Source organism: Oxyura jamaicensis, chromosome 7, assembly GCF_011077185.1.
Source record: "Oxyura jamaicensis isolate SHBP4307 breed ruddy duck chromosome 7, BPBGC_Ojam_1.0, whole genome shotgun sequence".
Taxonomy (NCBI): domain Eukaryota; kingdom Metazoa; phylum Chordata; class Aves; order Anseriformes; family Anatidae; genus Oxyura; species Oxyura jamaicensis.
Window position 1 is genome coordinate 32,491,853 of NC_048899.1, and position 15,642 is coordinate 32,507,494.

The window sequence follows — 15,642 nt, forward strand, 5'->3', positions numbered from 1 at the left end:
CCATTTTTTTACTTTTCTTCTTTACTCTTTATTGTACCATTTATTTCTACAGATTACTCAGTTCAGGCACTTAAAAAAAATGTTACCACAAGCTTAAATCCAGTATTTTTTACAAAAGAATCTCTGCCTATAAAATGTTTTTTAATGAAGTTAGGAGAGCTTAATCTTTCAAGTGTACTTGATACACAATCTCAAAAAAGAATAGGAAGCATTTTCTTCTCAACACTTTCTGTAAAGCATTAAGTTTGAAAACAGGTGTTTCAATCCATTTTCTTTCTCCACTTAGAAATGTTTTTGTTTAAAGCAAAAGCATTCATGACACTGACGTGCAGCAGTTCGTGGAGGAGTACTCACACTGCTGCTCAAACCCAGCTGTAAGAAGACTCGCTCACCTTCCCCACCTTTCCCTGCAGCATGCTTACTTCAGCACAGCCTCCCCAGCAGCACTCCCCTGTCCCTACCCACCTGGCACAGCGTTCACCTGCCTCACGGCACCAGTGGAACCAATTTATGCAAGGGAGCTTCCCTCAGCAGAACGGGGAAGAATGGTTCGAGAAAGCAGCTGTCCAGTTACAGACCTAGCTACAACAGGGCCCAGACAAGGGCACGGAACTGGAGTGCAGAAAGGCAAGGTTTTTTTTGCTGAGGTATAAAGAAATTGTTCCTTGTTTTCACCTAGTCTAATTTCATACATTTTTTTTTGTCTATTCTCACAGATATAAATACAGAAAATGCACATGCATCTGCATATGTGTATGTGTATTAATGATTTTGCTAATAGGTACTTTAAAATGGGACAAGCTCTTGCTATAGAAGATGACTGCACTAAATTTAGGCATGTTAGATAGGCTTTTAGTAAAAATAGTTAAAAAATAGAAACAATTAACAGAATTCAGATTTGTAAACACAACTTGTCAACATTTAATTGACAACTTGTACAATTTCTCCTCTTAACAGAGCTTGAAACAGGTTTATACTACTTGATGTTTTCCTTTGCTTTTACATTTACAAATATACTTCATAGCATATCTATAACATTTTATAGTATATACTCAAACAACATATTCACTCATTCTTTAATAACTGATAATTTAAGGTTTATGGAGGCGTGAATGTAACGTACACCCATAACACAAGAAAGCACTAAACCAATGTATTTGCTGAGGTAGGATAACAAACAAAGAAGACGCTACTGCTGCAGCTGGTTTTACTTTTAAAGCAGTCCACTAGGTGTCTTTGGGCAAATTACTTTCACAGTTGTTTAACCCAGTGGACAGCTCAGGGAATTGTTTCTTGTGGCTTCTAACAGAACTCTACATTTCTTTATTTGACTTCTGCTATTGCCATGGGTTGCATCAGACATCTGGGGAAAACAGTTAACTACCCCACCCCATCCCAACAAAATAAATAAATAAATAAATAAATAAATAAATAAATAAATAAATATGAATAAAAGCCCTTTGACACTGAGGTCAGGGAATAAAGAGCTACACTGAGGGATCAAACCTACCACAATGGAGAAGGCGTAGCTGGAAAGTAAAAAGGAGGAGCCACTCATTCTTCCCAGGGCAGTATCATTTTCCTGTGTGAATACTTACGCAGAGCTCACATTATTCATGCAAACATGTCCACGAGGGTCAATGGGGGCAGAGCGAGCAGGATGTGTAATGGCATTTCCTTGGAACCAAGAGGGACCAGGAACTCTGCTGTGCTAGATATTGTTTATACACATTGAAAGGTCTTCTGGCTTCTACTGTCTAATCTATAAAAAGCTAAGGTAAGAGGAAGAGAGGAACAGAGGCACAGTGCAATTAACGCCGTGGTGAGCAGGATGCGTATAACACCCGACTTCAGGTGTATGAACATTAGTTTCTGACTGCCCCAGTGTCTGAGTTTTTTGCTGGACCAGGGTCAAACTAATTTGACAAAGGTCACATATAGAGCTTCAGTGCAAGAGTTAAGCATTAAATTCCATTATTCTACAATCCAAGCTACATCAGTATTCAGCCCCAGACAATTAATCCTGTTATCCCAAATCCAGGCAATAACATGCTATGCACATTTACTTCTGTAACAGCAGTTTTACTGTATTGTGGTAAAGTGATAAAACAGATTAGGAATAATAAAAAGACCTAATAACACAAGAAAATACTTTTTTTTTTTTTTTTCCTAAATTTAAATGATGGTAAAATCCTCAAGAGAATAAAAACAATTAGGTCAGATTCCTTGATAGTAGTTAGGTATTATTCATGTACCTCCACCACTTATAGTGTGTAAAACCACCCATTTAAAAATAAATATTGTATTACCACCTCATTTACTATCAGTGTAAATGTACTTGCTTGTAAAGAATATGATAAAATTCTTCATGTCAGAAGAGAGCTATCTTCTTTTTTTTTCCTTAATCAAGCCAAATATCTGCCAGAACAGGTTTAAATCAAACCCTCCTCCTTCAGTACTATTTCAGTACGTATTCTTTCCCAGAACAGGCAGTTGCATGTTGCATTTATGAAGTCACTGAAGTCATGGTTGGACGTGACAGGACATAGCATGAACTATTTGATCTAAGCAACTAAAATGCAAGAGGAAGTAACGGACAGCCACATCAGAGAGGAGGTATCTGATGGAAACCTCTTGTAACAAATTAAAACACCTTTGGTCTCTGAAAAGTGAGTAGCAGGTAATGCCCTAAATAAGATTCACTATTCATCAGTCTTTGTATTCACAACGTGTTTCAGGCGTTTCTTTTTGTTGTTGAAGAGACTCTCTTCATTCCTTGTCAAATCAAGGAGCTAGCATGAGCTGTGAGTCCTTAAGGAATGTGGTATCTGATGCTAGATTTATTTTGCTCTGTTTAAAATTCAAATGGATCACTTCAGAAGTAATATCAGCTACAACAGTGATGCCTTTTGTTTCGATTAATTTGGTCAATTTGAAATGCTGGAGCTGGATTTGACTCCACACTATCAGTGCATATAGGAAATCAGACACCCAAACAAGGATGCGGAGTCCTTCGCTTTTTGTTGGAGGGCAGACTATTACACAAAATGTGTGCTTTTATGCAGATAGTACAATACAGCTGATGCAAATCCTATGGAGCCCTTGCTAAACACTGTTCTGAGAGCTGAGAGGACCTTACAGCATCCAGCATCCCACAGAGCTCAGCTCTTCAAACAGAAGTCACCGACAAGTACATTTTTGCAAACTATTCTGTTCCAACTGCACAGACCCTTATCAGTTCTTCCACAGAGAAAAGCAGCCATGTCCACCAGACTCTGCCTATGTGGCCAATTTTCACACTTAGCTACATGCATTTTCTTCAGGAAATACACTATTAAGGACATGCCGGTCGATATTTCTGTATTCTAAATTTGTTTTTCTATGAAGAACAGGCAATTGTTACCACTTGTACAACCGCAGCTCATCTGCGAATTACTCCAACCCCAAACAGTTTCTGTTTAAATTTTGTCTCCCTGTAATAGCTGCCTTATCTTTATTTCATATAGCAGTGCTTTTTGTATAACTAAGCAAATAAAAATAAATAACAGAACCCCAGCAGTTCTGGTAAATTGTTCTCTGTAAATGGCTGCCACTCATTGCTTCAGCTCCGCAGTGGTGGCTCACTGCCTCCCAACAGCTGAAAACTGCTCCTTTAGAAATCTCTTTCCACATGCCTTAGCCTTCACTCACCAATAGCTTCGTTTTTTATCTTTTCAATATAGACACTGACAGATCACATGTACCAGAACACAAAGAGTTGTCATGGCAGATCAGACTGCTGGTCCATCAGGCTTCCTATTCTGTCTTTACTACATCTCAGAGGAAGGTGCAAATCCTCCTAATGCAATAAGCAATTATGCAATGGTACCCATAAGGGCAGCATTTCTTTTCCACTTTGACAATCAGCTTATACCCAGAAGCAAAAGATGCTATTATCCTTTAAATAGTTTCCTAGGTTGTGCATAACAGATTCCCTTCCCTTATGATCGATACTCAACAGGACATGGTCACAGTTAATAGGCTCAGAATCTAATTTGGCCAAAAAAGAACAGGACTAAAAAGCCAGATTAAAAGTACAGCTGTTTTTCAAAATTAAGATTGAAAAAAAAATAGAGATGAAGCTGGATTCTGTGGCATTAACTTTCTTAAAGTTTTGTGTGCAAGCTGTCCAATGATTTTAGATTCACATGTGACTCACGAGGAAGACAAAACAAATTTTAGCATCGTGTGTCAGGAGCCATTTGGAACAGTCATGGAGTTCGTGACCTGGATTTATTTGCTGTCCTGCAGTAAACTCTGAATGCTAGCTTTTAATGACAACAATTGTTTATATAGAGATACTGTTTTTATTCATGTTTCCTGGTGGTATTTTGCATGTCAGTAATTGCTCCCCTGAAAAGGACTGTCCAAAAGAGTAGCTGTAATGTATTATTGAAAGGAATCAAAGCCTATAATCCCCTTATTCTGTGATTCCTGTACTTCTGGACTTACTGCTCAACGATCTGTTGAACTTGGAAAAACTTAGTTTCCACAATTTCCAGTCTACTTTGTAATTACTCTTCATAATTTGTAACAGATTATGCAGAATGTCCCACAGAGATCAGCAAACCATCTGAACTCTCTGTAACTCTGACAAAAAATCATTGAGATGTGAGTCAGATGACTGTGAGTTCAGATTTCCTTTCTATTAATGGGTAGTCATTTTTCCGTTCTGTGGAACCTTTATTTGAATCCCAAATCTGACATCTTTTCCCATGAAGGGAGTCAGCTATTAACCCTGGCTGGTGTTTAGACTCGATCGGCAGGAAGGAAGACCAGCAGAACTAGAAAAATGAGAAAGAATATCCAGAGAACAGTTAGGAAAGAAGTAATTTGTACAGAGTGAGAAAGGAAAAACAACTGTGCTTTCAGAGACAAACTAGCACCCTACTGAAAGCTATCAGCTTTGTAATTTATACTAAACCATGTTATTTCCCAAAACATTTGAAAGATCAAAAAATACAGGAGAGGAATTGTTTTGGGTTCTGTAAATGGAAACAACTGGAATTACATGAAACTAAGAAAAGGACTTAATGAGAAAACAGTAAATACAGCTGTTGGATTCCCTAGTATCAGTTAGATATGAAGAAAGTGTAGGAATTTGGAAAGTTCTTAAAAACAGCTTAAAAAAAATCAAATCAGCAAATACATTGTGTGGGAAAAGGTGATTCCACATTCCCAGAAGAACGGACAAGCCCTGACTGGTCTTTTCTGTGTGTAACTGTTGTAAGTCTGTACATGCAAGGAACAGAACAGAAGAATGGAACAGTTTCTGACGTTTTGGAATAAGCACATATAAATGAGTACATCTATATGTGAGTACATAAATGAATGCATATTATTTCTAGAAAAGCAAATGTAAAATAAACATCTGAAATATGTTCGTTGGGTTCTCTGTGGTACGTATGTAATTTTAAAACAAAAATGCCATCTAAAAGGGAAATACCCACAGGCTTCTACATTTACAGGATTAAATTGTTTGTCTAGGGTTTGCCATTAAATTAGTCTCTATTTTAGCAGCTGTTTTCATTTTTGCCAGAAGGGGTTCTAGGGGAATTTGCAGTGATAGGGAAATCTAGGAATGTTGGTATAAAATAGACAATTAAAAGTTGTGTGGGTGGTTTCAGAAGTGACTCCACTGTTTTTAAGCATCTTTAGAGGAAAAGGGCAACATGGAGCTTTCCAGAAAATAGTCAAGCACCTAAGCATATGGGCTACAACTGTGGTCACTTCCCAGGTTCTTTCTGAAGGAAAAGCAGTTTGAACCTGGCTTTGCACCTGCCCCAGGCATCTGCAGTTCCACCTGCTGAGCTGACAGGCTGGCTCTGGTGATTCCTACACTACCAGTACCATCCTCGCTCATCAACCCAGCTTCAGCAGGCTGGTTAGATTTTACCAAAGTAAACATTTCACCTACCTGATTTGACATACTCAGCCTGCAATATTTTTAGGGGATGATTAATGATAAATCACCAGTATATGCAAAAAAAAATCTTTCCTGCTAGCATCTTATACCTCATTAATCTACCTTTTGTAATATTTATATACATAAAAAGATGACATTCCTCTAAACTCTGACTCTCCTGACTGAACATTTATCCTTGTCACTTGTCAACAACCCTAATTCCTAGTGTCTTCAAAAAACAAGTCTTCAAACTACTAATTTTATTATTTAGCCAGATTTACTTAAACTGCAGGAATGTCCTAAATCACCTGCTACTCCATAAACTACATAGCGAACCCATAGACAGACACATTTTCCTGCTTGCTGGGATCTAAGTGCTTGCTAAGATCTCTTGGTCTTCTACCATGTGCAAATGTGAGGCTGCTGAGGGTCAGTAGGTGATAATCTGCAACACCTCTCCCCAGCTTGGGCTGATGGAGTCTGTATCAAAAGACTTTGTCCAACTGTCTTTCTCTTGCAACAAATCAGAAAGGATGTTTAGAAATTTGATGCTGAAATGATATCTCAGTTATAAATCTGGCTAGAATTCAGTTCTACAATTTTAGATGAAGCCACCCAATCTTTCCTTGTGTCTCCTGCCTATCAAGCATATTGTGTCTGAGGAGATACAATTGCCTATGAGAAATATATTCTAGAATGACTAAGGAAGGAAACCAGAGAGTGGAGAGTCATTTGAAGGCAGGGACCTAACTTGATTAGGAATACATTAAAATTCCAGGCTCTCAGTCATACAAGAAAACTCAAAAGCTGGGCTGCATCTGCGTAGATGCATCTCCAGGGATAACCAAGTATGTCTAAATGCTTCCTATCCATGGGAATTGGTATGGGTCAAAGACCAGAGTGACATGAGAACTGGATTTGGAGATTCTACGTGAATTTTGCTTGTGACTGATGATTTTTGTATAATAATGGCAAAGAGTAAGAAAAAGAAATAAAGATACAGTCCTATTTCAATACCTGGACAATCGACAGAATACCTGAAAACCGAAAAATAATAATAATAAAATAATAATTTTAAAAAAACTTTCCCATCTTCTAGTACTTCTAGTATATTTTTCATGTAGAAATAACATCCATTACAGTGGACAAGCTGCTGTAAGTTCATTGCATTGCCTTCCCAAACTCCTTCTGGCTGCAGTTGTTTTTATCACATCTATAAGTCCTGAATGGCCTAGGAGCTTATTGCATTAGAAAGCTAAGTAAAAACTTCCACTTGATGACTGGTTTTATTGGCCATCTACAACACAGAATTTCTTCCAAAGGTGGCAGCTCCCAGCAACAGCAGAAGTGATGGTTGAGAAGAGAACACAGAAGGAAACTGAGTTTTTGGAATGATTTAAAGTTGGAGGATACAGACAAAGGAAAGAAAAGCTTTAGAAAACTTTTAGAATTTTTTTTGATACTGTCTTGTTCTTGGAAGATGAAGTTAGACTCGTTACTTAAAGAGCTTCCCCCACTTCTTGTGTCCCGATTGATATTCACACCTAAGATTTTTCCTGTTAATGCGTATCTCTTATCAAATAGGTAATTCACTCATCTGTGATCCAGAATAATGTGAAATTACAGCTACAGAAAGCAAACATAACCAATTCCATCTTTGAATTTTGAACTATCTCATAATGTGCTATAGAGCAGACCTGGGTGAAATAGTGAAGATGTATTGTTATTTTCCACAACCACCCCCATTTTTTTTTAGAAAAGGAATACATTTCTGAGTAAGTAAAAACTCTCCCATGTTCCAGCTAGAGTCTGCTCTATTTAAATGGACTGTCTGACGACAGTCCATTTAAATAGAGCCTCTGCTTTCTGACTCCCTACTGCAAGACTTCTCTTAGGCTGGCATATACATAAGGTCAAATGACCTGGTTCATGTCTAGTGGCTGCACTTACCATTTAAGTAGCTTATTATTTTAAGAGACCTTGTACAGAATTCTTCCTTTCTCGTAATAATTTCACTTCATTATTTTTTTTTTTGTCATGCATGACATGTCCTTGTTCAAGAAAAGCATCTCAGAGAAAGCAGTCTGTCTGTTAAGGTTAAGATACTTTACAGTCAGTATAATCCATTTCCATAAAGTCCACTGTATTATGCAAAAAAGTCCATAAAGCCCACTATCTGCAAAAAAGAAATGATCCTTTTTTAAAAGATCTTCAGCCTCAGTATAGTAAAAACACATAAAAATAACAAGTCTTGGGAGCTTAAGGTAAAAGATGGAAGGCAGTGGTAGGACAGAGAAGATGTGATATTTCTGCTAGTAAGTAGTGAAGACAATTTTAATTTGATAGATTTTATCAAATTATTGCAAGAGCCAATTCAGGAACTCCATTGTATTTTGTCAATTCTAAATATGTTAAGTGAATACTGACGTTGGGCTAAACTTAGCGTAGTCAAGCACCACATTCAGAAAACTGTAAAAGTAAAGAAGTTTTTTCTCTTTTTGCAATGAGAATCCTTTGCATAGACTTTCAGTTTCCAGAAGTGTCCAGTAACTGCACGAGGAGACTCAGAGGTCACTGATATTCCAGGTGGATGAGCACTCCTCCAAGACTTTTTGCAGTCCTACAAGACTGTGCCTGTATTTTATGTTGTACAAGCTTGGTGGGACCACAGATTGCATAATGTCAGCATTCCAGAGAACTGCAAACATCCAAAAGATCCTCACTGATGTCAGATGAAAATTTTCAGGCTGACACTTTAAAATCACTTTTAAGGAGATGCCATTTAGGATAACCTACAGAACTGAGTTATTATTTAAGAACTAAACTCCACAAATGCTTTCATTTAGCACCTAAAACTGCAAGTATATGCTCGGCATCATCTAGACCTTAGCCAACCAGAATGTTTTCATTATTAATAACACCAAATAACAGTATAAATATACCTCAGCTTGGGATTCATAGACCACAGGACTCTTAACCTTTCAGACTTCCAAATTAATGCAAAGAGTACCTACAGGATTCACTTTACTACCAGCAACCCTACATGTAAGCTCTCATATGTGGCAGTTCTCCAGTCAAGAATTCTGTCTTTTTGACCATCTCATAATTAACAGACAAGACCTACCGTAAATAATTTCCTGGTGCTTAAAAATATTCCAGGATATCAGACGTGGGGTGAATTACAGTGAATCAGTACCCTACATAAAATTTCTTTTTTTTTTTTTTCTTCTTTTTGGGGGCTGACAGGAAGAGTGTTCAAAGCTGTTGATCTAAATCTCACAGTTTAAGTTTGTTTGTAATAATAACAGAAGCTTCATCTATCTCCTGTTGAGTCTGTTTTGTCACAGTTCATAAATTGTTGAAAACAGTTTCCTTTTTGTGAAGTTTTAGAATCAGTTCTTTCTTGGCTTTATAAAGCAGTCTCCAGTTTAATGTTTTCTATAAATCAAATGCCTCCCACTTTCAAACTTTAATTACCAAAATAGTGACAACAGCTCCCTTTTAAGTAGATAGAAAGTAAACTAAATCTATTTTTAACACCCTGCTTTAACAGTTCCCATAAGTGAAATGTCACCTGGCTACTTGAGAGAGAAAAGATGCCAATTTCAGTGACTGCCTACGTGATCTGTTTTCTTCACCCCTGTGTGGTAATGCATTTAGCATTAGTGAAGAGTGAACTTTCAAGGTACATTTCTGAATCTGTATCCTTTTGAGTTTCAAATAAACAAGTTAATAAAATATTTTAAAGAAAAAAATCACTTAAGAACAACTACACATATGTACAACAGTACTATCCAGACTGTGAAATTTTTAGGAAATACGACATTTCCTGTATGTGTCTTATAAAGTACTAGGCCTGATTCTGAAATCTCAAGTAGCAACCTAGTTCATATTGTAAAACCAGAATCAAAATTAAGGTTTATTTGGCTCCTAGTATTTGTTTTGGATATGAACAACAACAGAAATGCAGAAACAATTAATAATGTAAGGCTGAAAACTAATCAGTTTCATGATTTTGTTTTGGCATTGACCCAGAGTCCTTGGTTACACTAGCGATAATGTAGCAGAGATGCAATTAGATTGTCTGTATTCCAAATTCATCTCTCCATCGCACTGCTTGCAACCACACCAAGGGTACACATTAGTTTAAAAATAAATAAATAAATTTGTACACGAGACCATTCTATGAGATGCAGTACTGCAGCACCTAATTATTGGGGCTATACTGGGGATAAAGAGGTGTGGATATATAAAAAGTTCGTCTGGGACACAGCACCATAACAATGCCAGAATATTCTTTACAGCCGTTATTTTGAAGTTATTCCAGTTTACCATTCAAAATAAGCCAGGTGCTGCATGGGAGGTGAGGAAAGCATGAAGGAGACATCACATCTACAGCTTGTTATGACTTACTGAATTAGAGGCATTCTGCACCTTGAGGAGGTTGAATTTCAGTGTAAAGGCAAAGCATTCTGCCCTGTTCAGGTCGTTTCTGTTAAGGTGAAGCAGACAGTCCTTAGAAAAGATTCTGCAGATCAGTCAGCAAGTAAGAATGTAGCAGCAGCTGCGCTCAGCCAGATGAAGGCCCATCTGCTCCCTGTCACAAAGGAAGAACAGGAGGAGACACTTTGGTAGGCAGAGGAAGGGACAGGACAAATACAGAATGATGCCCCCCAGGGAACATCTTCCCAGTTTCCTAACGGTCACAGATTTAGAGGCTTCTTTGAAGTCATTACCTAATTAGCAGCAGCTAAAGGATCTCTTATCCTTGAACTATGCAATTCTTTTTTGAACCTATTTAAATTTTTGGCCTCCAGAAAATCCTGCAGGTTCTACAATTTAACTTGTATTTTGCCTGAACGAGAATTTCATGTTGTTTGCTTAAAATCCACTACTAAAAATTCTTTGGGTATCACAGGTTCTTTTGGTGTGGAAAACACTGAAAAATTCTGCCCCATTCAAGTTTGTATGATTTGTGATTTCATAATCTTGTTGTATTTAATCTCTATGACCTCTTTCTCAAGTCTCTAGTCAGCTTAGTCTCTTCTCATATGATGTAATTCAAAGTCTCTGATCACTCTTACCATCCTTTCCAGCTTTACTGTATCTTTTTTGAGGTAGGGGAAGAGAACTGCCAGGGGGAAACGAGTGTACCACGGATCTGTACAGACATAGGAGTGTTTTATTTTGTTTACAGATCCTTTCTTAATATTTCCCCAAATTCTGTTCTTTTGATCACTTGAACATGAGCTGATATTTTCTGAGACTCTTCAAAATAATCTCATAATCTCATTCCTGATTAGCAACATCACACATCCATTTGGATATATAGGCTGTCACTTTTCTGTGTAACTTTGCATTTATCATGCAAAGCAATAACAACACTAAATTATATCAGCTGTTCTGTTTTCTTGTCACGTAGTATCACTGTATCCTTCTGCAACATTTTGCAATCAGCTTTAGATTTTATTATCACAAGCAATTTTATATCATCTGCAGTTGTCACCTCGATATTCCTTCCCTTTTCAGATGGCTTACAAACATGCTAAAAAAGCAAGGTCACAAAACAAGGTACTGAGGGATTCCAAAGATAAATTCCCTCCACAGTGACAAATGACCCTATATTCCTAATTCTATTTTTTTTTCCTTTTTTTTTTTTTTCTACTCCTATTTTTTAAGCCTCCTATGACAAATCCCATGACAATTTAATTTCTTTAAGCCAGTAAGCATTTGGCTTAAGATTTTAAAGTTGGCTGATACCTGAACAGAGTTCACCCCGATCAGAGAGATGGTTACCAACTCCTTAAAATAGCAAACAAGCCTGGGAGCTTGTTGTTTACCTCCAAAGAAGAGCATCATGCATATATATTAATCTATTATACGTATGCCATCTGTATATATCCTATGCATATTTCCAGACAATCCATCAGGGACAAAAGTCAAGCTAAGCCATCCATTTCCAATTTTCAGAGTAACTACAGCACTCTCTGAAACTGGTGCCTCTAGTAATTATGAAAAGAGGCTGCTTAGGCAACATACCAGAGATAAATGCTCAGAAATTTCCTACCTAAATTCCTTTAAAACACTTGGATGAATACCATCTAGCCCTGGTACTGTTAATTTCATTAATTCATTTTAAAAACTTTTGTATTGATTTTTTCGGTTTGAGATGATTGCTCCACAAAGATGATCATGGAATGGAAATTTTCCAAACGGCTGCCTTGATAGCAAACACCAATACAAATAACCCACCCAGGTTTTCTACTGTGTCCTTACCACCTTTGTTCTTTCTCAGTTTTACTCTGTTTCTGCCTTGACTGTGTATCTGCCGCACAGTCCCTCTGGCAAATCTCCTTGAGCAGCCAGTGACTTGTTTGCTCAGTAAAATCTTTAATTCCTCCGGGTCCAATGAAGTCTCTAAAATAAATCACGGTGCAATTTCAGTTTGCATTCAAATGAGAACACAGAGTATCTCTTGCACCTTGAGAAGTCATTCAAACCTGTGCAAGGTGGATGTAAAATATGACCATTCTTACTAATTACTATGAAGAGCACAAGACACTGGAGAATCCATCAGATCTATCAAATTTAGACTATGCCTATGAATTTTTTCAATTACATGCCACTTTGCACTGAAATGCCACTGTGATCTCTGAAAAAAATCTCACTTTTCCTGCAAACACGGAGCTGCTTAATATACTTTTTGCAGACATTACACTGAAAATGTCTGTTTTGGTACCTAAAAGCAATAGTTTATTTCCTGTTTGAAAACTTAATGCAAAGTTAATGGAAACGTTTGTACAAATACAATTTATATTTACAATGCCTGTGGTAATGGGAAGATCTGTTGGAATACTGATCAGTTTTCTGGTGTAGAACATCATATAACCTGGTTGTTACATTTATGAACAAGGGACAGAAGAAAACCTTCAAGGGCAAGGGTCAAATAATAATTAATGGGTTTGGTCTTTTGTGATGGACAGAGTTTAAAATACCTTTAAAAATATGATTTCTTCATATCCATAAAAATTTGATGGGGAGGATACAGCTAAAGCCTAACTGCAAAGTCTTAACTGCTTTAAAAACAGGGGCTTTACCTGAATGTGGGCAAAGGACAAGAACATTTCCATTTCCTACTCTTTCGATATTTAATCAGAGTTAAATCGAGGTTATCCTTTAGCAACCTTGAATTGTGAATGAGGAATGAAAGAGAGGGTGATTCTTCAAGATTTCAGTTTGTGATCAGAATACTAGCTGTGATGAAAAATACAGAGCTTCAGAATTATTTTGCATTGTACTTCAGAAAATATTCTGAAACACAGATGAGGCCCTGAGAAAGGTGTAATCAGACAAAAAAAAAAAAGGCAAGATACTTTCTTGAATAAGACCACACAAGTTTTCTGATCTCCAGCATAAAGGTTGGAGTTATTTTGTGGTAAATGCATTTGTATGAATAAAGCTGAGGGAGACCTCAGAAAGCTTTAAAAGCGTATGTTGGAAGCATCAGGACACAGCTACTGTGCTTGACAATGAAGAGAGAAACATGCTTTTCAGGAAGGTCTTTCATTTTCTCTTTGTTTCAAACTTCAGTCAGTTTTTCCTTCAACTTTCTCCTCTTCTTCTTTCTCATTCTATTGAAGTCCCATTCAACATTAATAACACAGCACTTGGCCTACCAGCAGAGTCCACCTGGTGTCTGCAAAGCTAACAGCTAACTTGTGGGGTTTATAAAAGGTAAGAAACCCTGCACAGAAAGTATGGAGACCTTCCAGAGTCCAAACAATAGGACTTTGAAGGAGATGCAGATCATAATGTAGGTTCTCGAGTTCCATCCCAAGTGCTTTACTGCTTTGTTCATCCCAGAAGTATAAAGTGATATAACGCTGTGCCCATCTACCTGAGACACATATGGGTTTTCAACCAGAACCAAGGCAGGAACGTTAGAGGTAGATGACCTCAGAAGAAAGAGATTTCTATATAAAAACATATTTTGTATATGTATATTCTCTAATAAAAGGTATTTTATAATTTTGCTATTAGGAAAGGAAAACTCAGTTTTACAATAACATATGTGTGCTGTAATATTGTTATACCTTGCCTCTTGTTATACTTTATACTCTTGTTACAAGTCAAATGCTGACTTGAAGCAATTCTGGACTTAGCACTGGTAAATTTGTGCATTTACATTTTAGGTTATCGTCCAGTGCTGTTCCATAAACATAATTCCCTGAAAATCAGTATAGAGAAGTGCAAAAGAATTGGTCTCATAATGTAAATGTCCCTTAAATTGTCCCTTCAATGTCTTTTAAGGATTACTTCTGTCCTTTTGTGTTGAGTTCACAGTTAACAAGCAGAACTTCATAAATATGTGACTTCTTAACATAGCCTGAGCCCTCTGCTAATCTGAGGCTGTGGCACAGCCTACAATCACACAAGGGACTTTTAAAGTTACCTACTTATGGCATAGCTATACCCATGACTTTCAGACACAAAATCAAGTGGGAGAACAGCGTCAGTAGGTGATATACAGAATACCTATACCAGAATATCATTTTTTTCTTCATTAATAAATCAGGCCTCAGATTAAGCTGGAAGATCTCCATGAACAAGAGGTATGTCCTCAGTGCCAGCCTTATACAAAGCTTAAGTGTTCCCACACACGCAACAGACTTACAAATTTATCTTCTTCAACCACTGAACATGTGCTCATGGGATGTGCTTGGTTACAGGCAGTGCAGATATAACTGTGGAGACACTCAGGAAGCACGTGCAGAGTTACATGGCGGAGTGTGATGGCCCCTGGGAAGCACACTTCTGGCTAATCCTTGAACATGTAGGTGCCTTTCAGAGACACCCTAAATTCCCGTGTAGCACTTCCACATAGTTCCTCCCAGCACCTAGAGATGGTGGGGGATTAGCAAGCAGTGTCCTGGAGGTGGAGAGAACTTGTGACTCAACAACACAAAACAGGCGAGGTGAGATGCCAGCATCAGGGCCCTGATTGCATTAATTGGCCTTAATGGTCCTAATCAGCCTCTCCTTATGCTTTCACCCCCACACACAAACACTCATTTTCTGTAGGTAAAGAATGAGCAAGCGTATGGGTGAAGACTTAACCGCAGCTTTCTTGCTGAGTGTAGAACAGGCCTGAGAGAGCTAAAACTTTATAAGCGGTGAGCTGCTTGTTACACACCATAACGAGGAATAAACAGGTAAATTCCAGCTTATGGTTGGGTTCTCTTAACGCTTTAACACTGCAGGGATCTCCGCTGTCTTCCCTTGGCCTCTTGCCCCCTGTGCTCCCAGGAGCTGTCCTTTCCTCAGTGCGTGTTTGCTGGACAGGGAGCACCCTCAGCCAGGGAGCATCCTCAGCCGTGCAGTTCTCACCTCCTTAATGGATGTGCTTGGCGTGCTCATCACTGCCAGGTTTCTCCATTTAGCCAAGTCAGACACAGACACCGTAAAATCGCCGTAACTTCCTAACCCTGTGTGCGGGATCACCTCCGCGAGCTGTACGCTAGCAATTCCTACTTCTGCCTTTGGAAAGGGCTCTGCTGGGGAACTTGTGTTGTTATTTTCTGGGTATGTTACTTCAGCAAGAGATCACATCCAACTCAAAAGTGACCGATGAGCGTTACATCAGCTCCTTTGTGTCCGCATCCCAAACAAGCCTCAGATGAGCGCAGAACAACCGAGGC

At 38.1% G+C, this 15,642-nt stretch overlaps 1 long non-coding RNA gene across 1 annotated transcript; it reads right to left on the minus strand.

Annotated features, from left to right (window-relative positions):
- Window positions 1-10,338: 10,338 nt before the first annotated feature.
- On the minus strand, window positions 10,339-15,295 carry LOC118169510. Its single transcript, XR_004752171.1, has 3 exons — window positions 14,619-15,295; window positions 12,221-12,361; window positions 10,339-10,541 (listed from the first exon to the last, which is right to left on the minus strand). It is a non-coding gene; the product is annotated as an uncharacterized LOC118169510 (long non-coding RNA).
- Between the last annotated feature and the right edge of the window lie 347 nt (window positions 15,296-15,642).